General features: G+C 39.1%; 1 protein-coding gene across 5 annotated transcripts in view; it reads left to right on the forward strand.

The window, feature by feature from the left end:
• RORA (RAR related orphan receptor A) overlaps positions 1–16,326 on the forward strand; it is a 796,368-nt gene that overhangs the window by 689,881 nt on the left and 90,161 nt on the right. The gene's annotated exons all lie outside the window — the stretch shown is intronic.

Below are 16,326 nucleotides of genomic sequence, written 5' to 3' on the forward strand. Positions count from 1 at the left end.
TTATCTTGCTCTGATGCGTATTTAAACTGAAGAAAAATAGTTTCTGGGAAAATAAGGAATGCTGTAAATGTTTCCATATCAGATTTAAGGGGGGCGGGGGGAAGAGGGCAGCGGAAACTGGCCCAGAATCATATTAAATACTTCCCTGCTGCCTCTCAGTTTTAATAGTTAAATTGGTTCCATATGGAAGAGAGTTTGTATAATTAGATTTTTTTCATACGAAACAGAAACACTCTTTACAATATAGCTTTTCAGTATGCGTATGCATGTAGAAGGGGGAGGGTAGAACAAGCCACCATAAAAGAGAAACATTCGCTTTGTTGGTGGATTTACTGATGTTTTTTAAACATCATTAAATCAGGCCTTTTGAACTCACGAAAGAATAAAATCCTTCCTCTGCGTTCCTTGTCAAATAAGTTTAGGCTTAAAGTGGATTCATGCTTAGAAGTAATAAATCTTCATTGGAGCAACTCTAGTCTCATCTTTCAGTTTTGTTTTTGTTTAATTAACAACAGAATTCCAATACCATTTGGATGGCTTCTTGGGCAAACGACGAGAGCCAGCGATAACACTTATAATCAGGGGAGCACTTGTTCTGCTCATCACAAAAGTGCTTTGGCCAAATGTCAGGCGGCAGCCAGTGCTGAAAGGAAATGCGAGTGCCTCATCAGTTTCAGTAGATTATGCCCCCTTTGCTTCCTAGGAGCCCTCAGCCAGTGTTCATGTAAATGGAGTTAGGAGAGTGAAGGGAGGCTTAAGGGGAATGTCTGTCCTATAATAGATTGTTCCGCGTGCACAATCCGTGCGCAAACACAAGGCACGATACCACTTTGAAAATACTGTATATGTAGGTGACTAGGGGTATTTCCAGCTCTAATAAATGTGATTTTATAGTTTTGAAGAATGTGGACTTTCTCTTTCCCAAATGAAGTTTGAATTTATCCCTCATCTTATTTTAAGCACTGTGTCAGTAGTATCCCTCAGCTGGGACTTTTGTTCTACTTTCATGACCTTTGATGGGTAGGATTGGGAGAGGGTAATGGCTGGATCTTGGAAAGAGAAAACCCAAATGACTATTTCAGCGAGCAGAGTGCTTAGCAGGCAAGGAGAGGTCACTTCTTTTATAGACAAGGAGGATCTCTGAGTTCATTTGCCCATGGGTGACAGAGGGAGTTCAGACCATCTATGAAGTTGAGAATATTTTAGAAGCACTGTTTTCATGAGCAGCCTCTTGATTTTATATATTTCAGTCACATCACTTGAAATGCAAAGCAATATCATACTCAAGTAAACCACTTTGCCCTCGATTTGAATTGAGTACCGTATAATTTATTTAATGCTGCCCAGTTATAAAATAATATAGTCTTTAATAGACTTAGTCCTTTAAATATGTCTACGTACATATATATTTAAATATATATGTAATTTAAATGTTAGGGCTTTTTACTATCTAGTAAATATATAAGTAACTATATTAATAGTTCTTACCAGACTTCTCTTTCTCCCACCTTTCCCTCCCAGTCAAGTGAATCACAATAAAATGGGTGAGATCAGCAAGTAGATAATTGCAGAGCATCTGCAATAGCACCTAGCTACTTGTAATTTGTTCTGGGGCACCTAAAAAAATAACATTTACAAATGACCTTTTATGGGAGAAAAAGTTACTGAATGGATAGATAGATAGATCTGCAGAGGTAGAGTTCAGTTATTTTAAAATTTTTCCGAAGTTATTTTAGTGATCAATAAAACCCCTTGGGGAAAAGGAAGGTGGGATGATTTGGGAGATTAAGGTTGAGACATATCTATATATACGTACACACACTATTGATACTAAGTATAATATAGATAACTAGCAAGAACCTACTGTATAGCACAGGGAACTCTACTCAATGCTCTGCCCTGACCTAAATGGGAAGGAAATCCAAAAAAGAGGGGATAGATGTAAACATATAGCTGATTCACTTTACTGTACAGCAGAAACTACCACAACTTTGTAAAACAACTGTATTCCAATTTTAAAAAAGAAGAATAAAAAATTGTAAAAGTAACATTGTTTATAAAATAAAAAACATGAGTGAAACAAATCTATAAATACTTCATTGTAGAAATGTTTTCTACATGGATTCTAAATTTTCAGTTCAGTTCAGTCGCTCAGTTGTATCCGACTCTTTGCGACCCCATGAACTGCAGCACGCCAGGCCTCTCTGTCCATCACCAACTCCCGGAGTCTACCCAAACCCATGTTCATTGAGTCGGTGATGCCATCCAACCATCTCATCCTCTGTCGTCCCCTTCTCCTCCCGCCCCCAATCCTACCCAGCATTAGGGTCTTTTCCAATGAGTCAACCCTTTGCATGAGGTGGCCAAATTTTCAGTGTGTATTAATAAGAAATCAAGCCTACCTTAACCTATATATTTTATATTTATTAATTTTATAAATCATAATTAGATGCTCAGAGTTAGCAGCTACGCTGTATCTATATTTCTCTGCTTTAAAAATAATAATTTGGAGAGGTCCCCCAGTGATAACACAGGTGTAAATTCACATTTGATATTATCTCAGAGACCACATATTGACCTGTTGATGAATGATTTACTTATTCTTTCTCCCCCTTCTAGCTCCTCCACTAAGGATACCTCCCTTTCACACCAGCCTTTGAGGAATGGACTTAGAGATTTGCAGTCTGAGCTTTCTGTATCTGTCATATCGTCTGTAACATGATGGAACATGGTTTTTCATTGTCAGAGCGCTATATCCAGATAAGAGGTCTAAACTGACAGACAATAGCATATATTAGCCAACAGGCAAAATGTTAATACAAGAAAGCAGTTGAAATCTTTTGTTTCTAGATTTTCTTTTTTTAAGTGACGTTTGTTAGCCCTCGTCATATTATAAGGAGGTAACCCAATAACTTTAAAATCTTGGTATAAGAAGTAATGTCAGGTGAGGTGGGGAGGGAGATGGGAGGGAGATTCAAAAGGGAGGGATATATGTATACCTATGGCTGATTCATGTTGAGGTTTGACAGAAAACAACAAAATTGTGTAAAGCAATTATCCTTCAATTAAAAATAGATAAACTTTTTAAAAAGTAATGTCAAATCTATTCCCTAGGTTTGCGAGCAATTTGATTTTTTGCTTTTGATTTCATTGCCTCTGAAATTTATGAGGCATTTCATAAATAAATAGAGGGAGGATGTTAATCTATATTTGTGTTTTGCTTTGTGGCTTACATTATTGTCTCATTTAATCCTCCCTAAAAAGTCATTGACTCTGTCCTGGTTTTTAGTTGAAGAAACTGAGGCTCACAAAGGTTATATGTTATAGCCAAACTCTTCCAGCTAGTACATGGCGAAGCAAGGACTAGAGCCCTAATTTCTACTGTCTTCATGCTGCCTCTCCTGGAGGAAGCTGTGAAAATGTCCTGGATATAACTTCGTCTCTAGTTAGTAGAAATTATAACTCTGGCATTTATAAGGAAAAAAAATAGATTCAATTATGTAATGCTTTGCTGAGCTTAATATCTTTAAATTACTATTTAATAAAATCAATTTGGTACAAATGGGGTTATTCTTATTTGCTTACCATTAGTTCTCTTCATCCACAATTTTCATTAAGTCTGCATGTTGTAAGAGGATCTGGGTGAAACGCAAGCGTTATTTTCCTAAAGAATATGAAATACTATGATACACAGCTAACCTGTGTAACTTATCTCCATCATGGTAGAATCAAGCTGGAGATTTATCTATATGTCCACATATCTTTAGGCAAAGGAAACATTCACAGATACATCTTTAATATCCCTTTATGGAGTAGAAAGCTCTTGATTCCCTGGGCTTGTGAGTGCTGTCCTGGTTGTTTCCGTGACAGTTAAGGGGCATGATCATGGACGTATCTTGAGAAATCTGTTGTCATTTAGGAAACCAGAGTCAAAGTTTCCGAGTAGATAGATCTGCAAAGCTCATTTCTCATTTGATTAGGGTTTATTTCTCTGGCAACTGGATTGAGCTGTCTGCCTGAAAGCAAACAAGCATCATCTCATAGAGTCCTAGGAAGAGCAGAAACCTAAAATGTCATGTCAATACACACCCTATTGGCATTCGGTTCCTCTCTGCAGCCTTCCTGCCAATAATTGTCTGGTTTTGCTTGAACACCTCCTGTGATGGGGTGCTCACTATCATTAGAGGAAGCTTATTCCATCTTGAATATGAAAATTCTTTTTATATCAAGTGTAGCTCTCTCTTTTGTACTTTTAATCCTTTGATTCTATTCTGATTCTTTCTTTGGGGGTAATACACAACACATTTAATCCATCTTTCATATGAAAGATAGAAAGATTGTCAGTTATTTGAAGACTGAGTATGAAACACACCCATACTACATTCTCAGTCTCTGCTTTCCCTCTCCACTCCATTCTGTTCACAGTCAGCCTTCCAGCATCCTTGGTTAGCTTCTTCCTCAAATACATTTCAGTTTGTCTAGAATTTCTTAAAATTTGTATACCAAGTTTTTGTACCACAACCTGAGTCCTAGTTGTGATATGACTGACTCAGCACTTAACCCACTAGGTAGTAAAAAGTAAAGATTTAAATTTTTTTTGGATTTCTTTGAGATACATGAGCTAGGCTGTATCTTTTGACCATGTCATGAATGGCCTTTGTGATGCCACTGTAATTTTTGGAAGTGGACTTTTGACCTACTTAGAAATACTTTTGGATGAACTGAAGTTGATATTAAATATCCAAGAAAATCAAGGATATTGAAGGAATAAAGGAACATTTGGAGCATTTCTGAGGTGTTTTTCTCCAGTGTCAGAGCTGAGATAAGGCTGCCCTCTAGTGGGTACTTTCCCATGGAACGCTGAAAGCGGTAATGGTGCCAATGAATTTCCCATCAGGCTAGTGGAGAGGTCAAAGGTTGAAGTTATTTTCTCAATTGCTGTGGGGCATTCTACATCAGATTCAAAAGTGTGATTTATCGTTGTGCATGGTTAATAGAAATATATCTGTAGTGGAGACAATAAATTTTTAAAGTTTTCTTGAAGAAAGTAAGGAAATATTTTTTAAAAACTTAAGATAGTTTAAAATTGATTTATAAAATTCCATTTGGCTCCATATTAAGTGTAAATATTTAAGTGATATTTTCCATATTAAGTGTAAATATTTAAGTGATAGTTGGTTTGTGAGTAAACAATTATTATGACTTTTGTGGTAATCCTTTTAAAAAACAAAAAAGAATTTCAACCTTAATTCTATTCCCCAACCATTAAATATTTTTTTAAAATAGAGATTGTCAGTCATCTTGATCAGAGAAATCCAGCATTTTCCTTTTATAAGTCTAAAGCTTTGGGAGTTTTTTGTTTTTTTTCGAAAAAGGGAGACACTTAGAAAGAAGTAAACTACTGTAGCTCTTTTTGGCAATAAAACAGTTTATCAGTGGATGCAAATCTATTAACCTGTTTTGTTTCTGAAGATTTAGCACTATAGTATCCTGCTCACCTAAGTATACACAATTTGCCAAAGAAATTGAGCAGTTTATTACACAAGTTTATATAACGTTATATCACGTATGCTTTAAAACACTGCACGAAGTAGAGGTAAGCATTCATTTGTGTCATTTTTAGGATAGATAGATAATACAAATGAAATGTGTGCTTAGATTTCTGTGGTCTGTTGAGTGTGAAACAGTTATGAAACAATCTGGTTTCTGTATCAGAATCAAAGAAATAAGTATTGATTTTTCTATTTCCTTAAATATCATTTGTCACTGATGCTATGGAAAGAGAGGAGAATGCAAGTTTATGTGAATTTTGCATTGCTCAAGTAGTCGAGGTTCCTGAGCTGAGCCATGATAACCAGGGTGATCGCAATGACAGATAATCACCAGGATTTTAAAGGATGACAGTGCTGGCTTGCTCCTACAGGAAAGATGAAATTTCACCTTTACGTGAAAAAGAAGGAAGGGAATTTTTTTAAAAAAAGCCAGGAAAACATACTGTTTAAACTTTTTCATCATAGAAATAAGGTAGTGGTTCAGAAGTGAAGACTTGTGGTTAAGTCTCAGATCTGGTCTTGAAGCAGACCGTTTTTCAAACTGCGCCACCCAGAAGTGTGATTCTTTCACCACATGAGAAATATCCTCTTTTTCACAGAATGTTATTTTCATTTTTCAGTCATTGGGTTTTTTTTTTATCTTCTTTTCTTTATCTCATGTCATATCTTCAGTAGAACTCTGGATATAAATAACAAACTGAATTTGTCTCAACAAATATTTATGAAGTGCCTACTGTGTGCTGCGTTATTCAGGTGCCACCCATGTGATTTCATAATAGAACAAAGACACCTCCCTCCCCACCTTAAGCCATGAATCAGCATTTAAAGACATGTACTGAGAAACTGGCAGCCGTGCTTAACCAGGGCAAGCTGCTCTAAGACTACCGAGCTTATAGGTTTGTAGTTTCTGTGAGCTCCACGCCGTTTAAAACAAAGACTTTGCAACATGCAATGAAACATTAATATAATTGGATAAAGTCAGTCCTTCAGTTTACACGTGAACATGATTTCCTTCCAAACAAGCCACAAGCTCTAAAATCCTGCCTAAGCAGTGGCTCCGAAGCTTTGGAGAGCAACCCATAACCCAGAGAGTTACAAAGGCAGATTCCTGGGGAGACCCTGATTTCGTCAGCCTGGTCTCAGCTGGGAAGGCGAGGATTTAAAAGGTGTCTCAGGTGTTGCCAATTCAGATGTTTCTCGTTCTCTCTGTAAAACTTCCCTCTTACTGTCAGAACACAGTTGGGCAGTGGAGTCCTCCAACCCTTCAGTGGTTCTCAAATATCATCAATCTTCACAGTTAGCTGAGAAGCATTTAAAAAATAAATGCCCAGTCTGCATCACTACCTGCCTGGTCCTGATTCTGATGGTCTGGGCTGAGGCCAAGGAATATGAACTTGTAAAAGCTCCCCTTGGGGACTGAGGATCTGACATGTTTGGGAACTGCTGCTCTGGTCTCAACCTCTCCTCGTCCTCGTGAGGGAAGGATACTTAGAAGGTCAGGGATGTTAAGGTAAGCAGACACTTTCCTTTTGAGGCCACTGAAGTCTCCTTTCAGAGTGGAAGAGCTGCCCACCATGAGTAATTTCTGCCGTAGTGTGCATGTTACTGACACATTTGAGATAGTCTTATTACTTCTGGCTTTTCTATCAACTAGTGGGTAGGAACAAGTGGTCAGACTCCCAGTCTGTTACCTGAAATGGCCCAAACAGGAGAGGACCATATTCCTCTTCTGCAGAAATCTTGTTCAGGGTTTCTATCAGAAAGATGAAACCAGTTTCTCTGGCTTTCTAGCCCTCAGTGAGCCACCGGGCTGGGTCTCGCCACCATGGTGACCACTCAGTGGGGGCAGGCCGAGGATTGTGCTGCAGAAGTCAAGGCCGACTCCAGTGGAAACAGTGATGACTTTTTTCTATGTTGCTCTTTTTCCAGCACCAAAGTACAGGTTTTAGAGCCCTGAAAGCTTGCAAATGTTTCCTATTTATAAGATGGTGTTTCTGAAGCCCTGAGCACCCTGCTTGTATCTGCTGGTGCCCAGGCTCTAGAATGGCAAAATCTGAATGTCACAGACACAACGCTGCCTTCGTGCAACTTAGATTCTAGTCTGGTGAAAGAGATACAAGTGGAACTGTGCTGGGTGAGTGGGGGAAGGCCGACCCCCATCCGCACCAACTCCAGCCCCCTCCTTCCTTGGAAAATATAGGCGCCATAGCCCAACACGTGGCAGACGTGATGCTGTGGGAGCAGTGCCGAGCACAGCAACTTTCGTCTGTGGTCTTGTGAGTGTATGTTCTGACGGAAAGAGGCAGATGATACCTCTCTCTCTCTAGTTGCTAAGTCGTGTCCAACTCTTGCGACCCCATGGACTGTAGCCTGCCAGGCTCCTCTGTCCATGGGATTCTCCAGGCAAGAATACTGGAGTGGGTTGCCATTTCCTTCTCCAGGGGATCTTCTTGACCCAGGAATCAAACCCGGGTCTCCTGCATTGCAGGCAGATCCTTTACGAACTGAGCTATGAGAGAAGCCCAGATGATATCTAAGTAAACATAAATGAACTAGAGACATACAGATAGTGACAACAGCATGGCCAACACAGAAAGTGGAATGGCTTAGAATTGCTTATGGCCTCATGGATGAACAGGAGGGAACAAAATCCGAGATTTTTTTTTTTTTCCTAACGGGTGGTGAATGTTCAGCCATAACCCAGGAGGGAATTTAGAGGCCATCTGTTCTCTTAGTTCTCAGCCTTGTCTGCCCATTAGACTTGTCTAGAGAGCTTTATGAAAAATACAAGCCCAGGCTCCACTCCTGGAAGCTCTTGATTTTATTGGTCTGAGGTAGGTCTCAAGTATTGATAATGTGTTAAAAAAAAAAACTGTCCAGATGACTGCGGTGGGGAAACCTCCAAGGTCCAACACCCTTGACGTGTGAGTCATCCGTCCCAGTACAGAAACAGCAGCATTGGATAGTGGAAACCAGCACCCCCACTCCAAAGGGTTCGGGCGGACCCATGGATTCTCTTCCCAAGTCAGCTACTCAATACTTTTCAGACTACCTCAACTGCTCACTTTCCCCTTTTGTAAAGTTGGGCAAACTTGATAGCCATCAAGAGCCTTTCCAACTCTCCCATTCTGTGGAAATGTTTCCTAAAATAAGAGAAGGGCCACGTTTATTGTCCATAACAATTCCCTTCTAGTTTCCTTATTCCTTGTCTTATCTCCTCATTGCTAGGGATGCCTCCATCAGCTGATCAGCTCCTTTGGGGAGTGAAAATTTAAAGTAGAAAGAGGTGATTACTTTTTGCTGATTGTTTAACTAACTTTAAGAATGAACAAACTTTCATTAATATTAATGCCCAGACTTAGTTCTGGTAAATTACAGTCATATATTATCAAATTCTAGCCAAAAGCCTTTTCCATTTTTGATGATTGAGTTAAAACCGAGGAGGTTGGGGTAGAGAGCCTGCTTAAAAATGGAAACTCTGGAATAGTCTTAACCATTGCACACCACAGTAATTTTATTCCTTACCAAATATTCTAGGCCAGAAATCCAGAGACACTGAGTCTTCTTTGCATTTTTTTTTTTTAACAAGCAGAAACAGTGTATCTCCTGTGTTGCCAGCTTATAAAAGAGCACTATGGAACTAAAGTCTGTCATTGAAAAATATCATTGTACTTCCTCATCTGTGACCCTGTATCTCTAAGAACTTGGGTTTCATTGAAACATTTATTCAGAAAGATAGCAGTTCATTATAAATCAGCATGGTATGATGTAAGCACCTTAACTTTATTTCATTTTTGTGTGGAATCTCCCAGTGGGGTTTGATAATATTAGGTAGTTGCACAAGTGATAAAGGAGTTTGAAAAGTAAATCTCATAGGAGCTGGCACATGAAATTAGAGCTATGTCTTTTTCAACAGAGTTTTTTTTAGAATAAGCACATTGCCTGTTTTGCATGTATATATTTAAGAAATTGGACACACAATGATATACATCCATTTATTCTCCTAAAACAGAAAATTATGGAACACCATCTTCCTGTAACTGAAGTTGTATCCATAATAGCAAGCACCTTCTGAAAAATGATACCATTTAACAAAATAATTGGCAGAAATCTATTTCAAAAGCAATGTTTCTATCACAAGCATAATCATGTAGAACAGAAGTGTTTTTGTTTCCACCAGTGCAGAGAAACAAAGTCGTTTAATATGAGTTAAGATGTCTCAAAGTTTTGGCAGACTTTCTAAGCCCCCTGCTGCTGTTGCATTCAGAATCTCTTTTAGAAGTTTCCATGTGATTTCAATGGCTGCTTAGGGGAAATATTGGCTAAACTCATTTTGATTGTTAAGATGGCTTGAATGTTTTCAGAATGTTTTCATTTGCTAGAAATATGTTTTGCACTCAGGCTTCTCTTGTTGAAGAAGGTTGGTTACCAGCCATCTGATGACGCCTCAGGGTGTTTACAGAAAATGTGGGTGCTGTAGTTATATTTGAGCACAGCCCTCCCCCAACAAAGATAGTGTGGTAATCAGCAGAAATGGGAAAACATGTACTTAAGGATTGATGCTTGTAAAGAGGTGCCGTAAAGAAACATCGTTGTTCAGATGTAAGACATGACTGACAGCTCTCCTTGTAGGCATGCTAGTAACAATAAAGTCTAGAAGTCCGACATCAAAGCGATCACAGCTTACTCCACCAGTGACTTGCACATCAAAGAGTGAGTGCAAGACAAAGGAAGTGCACGGAGATGTGTTTCTGCCTGGTAGCCAGATGCTCACGGGGAGCTCCCAGAGCTCCTGTCTTGAATGCAAAGTGATTTTTTTTGCCGATCATACTTTTCATCTCATAAATGACCAGGAATGTGAAAGGAGGGCAAGTGAGCGTTGTAATTGCTCCCCATCACTCTAAGTTTGGTTTGGAGAAACTCATCGCCAGAGAGATTGGTCCCTGTGGTTTCCTTAAAGAGCAAATTCCGTACCAACATGGGCAGCTCTGACTTCACCTAATAGGATCCAGGGAATTCTTCACAAGATAAGAGAGTACAAATTGGATACATTTCAGGTTGGTTGTTTTGAATTATGCTTGACAAAAAGCTGGACCTAAGTTTCTGAAGTTCTCTCTCAAATTTTTTCAACATTCACCTTGTGGGTGGATTTTTGCTGAATCAGGTGTGCGTTACCTAACAGGTGTGTGTGATAATGAAATTTAGACCTGTTAAACTGGCTCTTCATTAATCACCAGATCAGTACCTCAATCTCTAAAGCCAATGGTGTGTCCTCCACAATACCAAAAGTAGAACAGGAAGAAGAGTCTAGATTTGATTCCTCCCTCCTTGTTATTAAATTGAAAATAAAATTAACTATGCAAGCATTATGGGTATTTTGAAATAGTACGCTTGCTTTTTTTTTTTTGCTTGCCTTTGAAATCTGGAGTTCTTTTATAGTTCATCTTCAGTAATTTACTCATTTTTAAATGCTATTGAAAAATAGTATTGCTCTGTGTAATCATTAATAAATACAAAGCAGCTTTCTCAAGGCTCTAGGGAGACCTAATAAACACAACTGTGTTACTAATTGATGCTATACTGAGCTGACAAAAGTAGTGCATCGGTAAACAGAAGTTAGAAAGCAAGAAGTTAAAGAACTATAGGGGATTGTATAGACATCAAGGGTTGGAAATTATAATAAGGCCTCTTTAGGGGAGCATTAATTTGCATGTGGCTGAATTAGGACACCCAATTATTTCTGAGGACACTATGAACAGCTCATCCAAAATATCCCCGAAGTGAAAGGTTTAGGTGGTTTGGGAGTTAGATGGGATAGAGGGGGGGACTGAGCATGTCATATTTCCTATAACTCACCATAGTTTTCCCAGTAGCTTGTTAGAGTAGCTTTCTTTGTCAGGGAGAAAAATGCTGATGAACTCAAGAGTACTGCTGTTTCTTTGTTCTATACACACAATTTATGTTGGATTGCCACAATGTAATTTTTTTTAAGCGGGGGGGGAGGGGGGGGGAGGGGAGGGCAGGAATGTGGAGACAGAAATAAACCTTTTAAATCTTCTTTCTGTGAACCCCACAAGGACATGAGCATTGAGCGGATTAGAGAGTGGATTTATACCAATGCTATCCTCTACAGCAGTGGTCCTCCACGTGTGATCCGGGTACCCCTGGGGGTCCCCAAGGTCTTTTCAGAGGTTCCAAGAGATTAAAACTCTTTGCATAATAACACTAAGACATTATTTGCCCTTTTGACTGTACTGGCCATTTGCATTGATAGTGCCAAGGCAGGTAAAACCCTTGGTGCCTTTGCAGGAATCAAGGCAGTTGTCATTTTCACTATTACTGTGGACTCTCTGGTAACGAAACATTACCAAGTTCATTTGAGGCTGTCCTGATGAAGCAGTAAAAATTATTAAGCTTATTAAATTTTGACCCTTGAGTACAAGTCTTTTTGACGAAATGGGAAGTGCACAGTGAGTACTTCTGCTCCTCACCGAAGAAGGATGTTGTTCTCCAGGGAAAAGTACTTATGCCACTATTTGAGTTAAGAGCTGAGTTCGGACTTCCCTGGTGGTCCAGTGGTTAAGACTCCACCTTGCCAATGCCAGGAGATCGGGTTCAATCTCTGGTCCAGGATCTAGGATCCCCACGTGCCCTTTTGGCATGGCCAAAAGATTTAAAAAAAAAAAAGAAAAACTGAACTCACTGCTTTTTTGGTGGAATGCCATTTTTTTAAGGGCTTCACTGATAGCTCAGTTGGTAAAGAATCCGCCTGCAATGCAGGCGACCCCGGGCCATTTTCTTATTAGAACAACTGACTACAGTTCTCTGACTTACATACATGTCCTACATTTTCTCAGAAATGAATTGAATAAGCCCATCATTTCAAGAAAAATGTTTGTTGTTTAGTCCTTAAGTTATGTCTGACTCTCTTGCGATTCTATGGCCTGTAAACCGCTTGGCTCCTGTGTCCATGGGATTTTCCAGGCAAGGATACTGGAGTGGGTTGCTAGTTTCTCTTCCAGGGGATCTTCCCGACTCAGGGATCAAACCCACGTCTCTTACATTGGCAGGCAGATTCTTTACAACTGAACCACCAGGGAAGCCCTCAAGAAAAATAGTTGACAGTATCTTTTACCAGTAGATATAAACTTTCAGGCAAATATTCGAATTTTGGAACACCTTTATCCAACACCATGAACTTGCCAGTATCCTGATATGTAGAGTTTTCTGTTAATGTAGATGGTGATATCAATAAATGTGATTATTGGATATAATTCCATTTGAGTAATGAAATAAGGTAATGTAACATGTCAGCATCTAAAAGAGCTATGTAACTCATTATCTAATACTGATACTTTCACAGGCTTCCCTGGTGACTCAGATGGAAAAGAATCCAAAGGACCAATGCATGCTATTATAAAAATATGGATAGATATAAAAGATCATTCAAAGTACAAAATATACCAATGTATTTGAATTTAATAGAGGGTATAGAAAATTACTGATATAGTTTCAGTTTCCATATTTCAACTAACCTTTAAGAAACTGCCACTTGTTGAGTTTTGGTATAGTATCAAAGCAGAAAATCCAGAGTTACCTGAAAAGACTATTAAAATGCTCCTCCCTTTTCCACCTTCATATCTATGTGAGGGCAGATTTTCTTCATCTACTTCAACCAAAGGAACATAACAAATCCAATGTAGAAGCAGATATGAGAATATACCTGGGTTATTTAAGCCAGAAATTAAAGATGCAAAAATAATGGCATTTTTTACTAACCTTTTGTTTGGTAAATATCTATTTTTCATAAAAACACCTGTGTCAATATGTAACAAGTTTATTATTGTTATTTTCAAATTAATTATAGATACATATTGTTCAGTGTTTTCAGTTTTAATTTATTATATGGTATTGATATTTAGCCCACATAAACAAAAGCTCTTGTAAGAGCATGAAATGATCCAGACAGCCAGAGTTTAAAAACTGTTCTCTACAATTTAAGAGGCATAAAAGATTTTGTGACAAAGCACAAAGTAACAATAGAGATGGACTTTATATTTAGGCAGAATTTAGCAGACAAACCCCAGATTATATATCAAACAAAGCACTTTCAGATGTAAATTCAAGAACAAATTTTCTAATCCTCATTTATTTATAATATTTTCCTTTTTATTGGCTGTGGACAGCCATTGCTTATGGTGGCCTTTTTCTTCTCTCTCTCTCTTTTGTTTTAATAAAAATATGCAAAAAAAAAAATTTTGTACAATGAGTACAACTTCGGAAGGATCTCAAATCCTGGTAGATGTGAGATGTTGGTCATTAATATGAGTGCTTTGGAGAATTTTATTGCTGTGTGTAGAGGTGGAAAACTTGCAAGATTCTGCCACTCCTCAAGTGATGTGTACCTTCCTTTGAGGTTCACCAGTCCCACAGATCCCCTCCAAGAGAGAAGAGTTCTGCCCAGATAGCCATTGGCACCTAGAGTGTGACAAGAAGGCTGAGCCTTCAACTGACTTCAGATGCACTTGGCAGAATCAGTTCCATTATACTGATGAACTATAGGAAAGTCCGACCTTCCCTGAAACTTCTTGTGAAAAATAATTAGAAAGCAATGACCAAATGCTTGTTCTTAATTTTATAATCGTTTTGTTGGCATCAAACAGGTAAACATGGACACGGCCCTCTGTTGTTGGGCCATCGGCCTCTTTGTTGTTATCAGATAAGGGGCACACAGGTCTTGGCTCCATTTGGTTTCATTTCAGCAGATGGTCAGTTGACTGGGAGCAAAGGCATTTTGACAGATTTGCATTGCCAGGGTCTTTCTTCTCACTCCTGCAGCTAAGAGAGGAATTGGTGCCCCTAGAGCCAGCTCAGTGTCAGAGGAATCAGGATACCTCACTCCCATCATGGTTTTATTAACCAATTAAAGGTTAAGCTGAAACACGTGTAAATAGAGGTTCTGCAATGGTCCAGAGCGAGCCTGGCCAGGAGAAAGATCCTCATTTCCTCTTGGATCTGCTCAAAATCGGAGGGCTGAGAGGAGCAGGAGAGTAAGGTGACCTCACTTCAGAACAACACACAGTGATAACGTGAGGGAAGGATGGGAGTGGAGGGGAAGGAAACCGAGATAGCATCCTGTCTTCCTTAGAAAAGCTGTGGGGAAGGCCAAGTCCTCACCTCTCTCGGAAGGGCTAGAGATTCAACTGCAGGCCTACTCATGGTTACAGAGAAAACAAAATTGCCTCCAAATCTCTGAGATAATTAATTCTCTCTGAAGTAAAATGGCCCTTCATAGGCATTGTAGGTTATTCAATTTCTAACATTTTCCTGCTAACTTAACTTAAAATCATAAATTTTATATGTTTAGTTTTGCATTAGTCAGTAGTTTTGACCCAGGCCTAGAAAAACTAAAAACCCCAAAAGGCATTTTTTTTTTTTCTTGATCTGAGAGTGTTTACTGTGAAAATTCATCAAGCTTACATTTGTGAGTCGGGCCTATTTCTGTGTGTGTTGCACTTCGATAAAAAGCTTACTAAAAGGTGGGGGCATTCTGAGTACCCTTTTGTAAATAAAATGCTCACAGTACTGAACATATTCTCGAGACTCGAAGCTTTGGGATTTTTCACTCTGATTTAACACACATTTTGTTTATTCTCAATTCCTTCATACCACCACTTCATAAACAGAAGACTGAATCTGTGACCTGATGCAAGGAGAACTAATGGCATTTGTAGACTTCACATATGTGTACAGAGTCATAACTGTATCACAGTAGCCACCTTTACATTATTCTTTCCTTTTCTTTTTTTCTAATGTTGGCTTTTGAATGATCCAGGAGGAAGATAGGAGGAGAAAGTGAATCAGTTGATACGGTTCGTATTGTTAGCTCTTCGCTAAAGGGTCTGGTTTTGGGTAAGGATGGGCTGAGCCCACTGGCTGTGTTTTCAAAGTGTATCATCTGTTTTCTCAGTGCTCCCAATGGTCACCTAGCTTAGCTGCTGCTGCTGCTGCTAAGTCGCTTCAGTCGTGTCCGACTCTGTGCCACCCCATAGACGGCAGCCCACCAGGCTCCGCCGAGCCAAGGGCAAACTTGCCCCTGCCCTCCAGCACTTAAAGACCAGTGGTGCCTCTTTCCAGACCACCTCCTCTTCCCTCTCCTTAAACTCAGTGTTTCCGTCTTGTATCCCATTCTCTCCCAGGTCTTCCAGGTGATATGAGGGAAATGAATAAAGAAGGAATATAAGAAATTTGGCATAAGTATAACAGCATGGATGGATTTGGAAATTTTTCCAAGTAGAAAGTTTAAGTCCCAGTAATATTGCATGCCATGCTTGCTGAAAGATCTTAGGCAAATCATATAACCTCTCTAAACCTCAGTTGTTGTTTTTTAAAGCTGGCAGACAATTGCTTTACAATGTTGTGTTGGTTTCTGCCATACAATAGCATGAATCAGCATAAGTATATGTATATACCCCCTCCCTCTTGAGCCTCCCTCCCAACACCACCCCTCTAGATCATTACAGAGATCCAGACTGGGCTCACTGTGTTATATAGCAGCTTCCCATTAGCTTTCTATTTTACACATATACCTCAATTATATCAACTGTAAAATTAAAAAATAATAACATGAACCTCGTGGGTTTTGGAAAGTAGAAAGTAACACGTCCAAGGTGCTTTCTACAATGTTTCACTATAAGAGGTGCTTGGCCCATCATAGACAGTGAACAAACATTATGATAAATAATACCATCCACAACATATTCACATGGGGGAA

This window comes from Giraffa tippelskirchi, chromosome 7 (genome assembly GCF_054371585.1).
Source record: "Giraffa tippelskirchi isolate mGirTip1 chromosome 7, T2T-mGirTip1v1.2.pri, whole genome shotgun sequence".
NCBI lineage: Eukaryota > Metazoa > Chordata > Mammalia > Artiodactyla > Giraffidae > Giraffa > Giraffa tippelskirchi.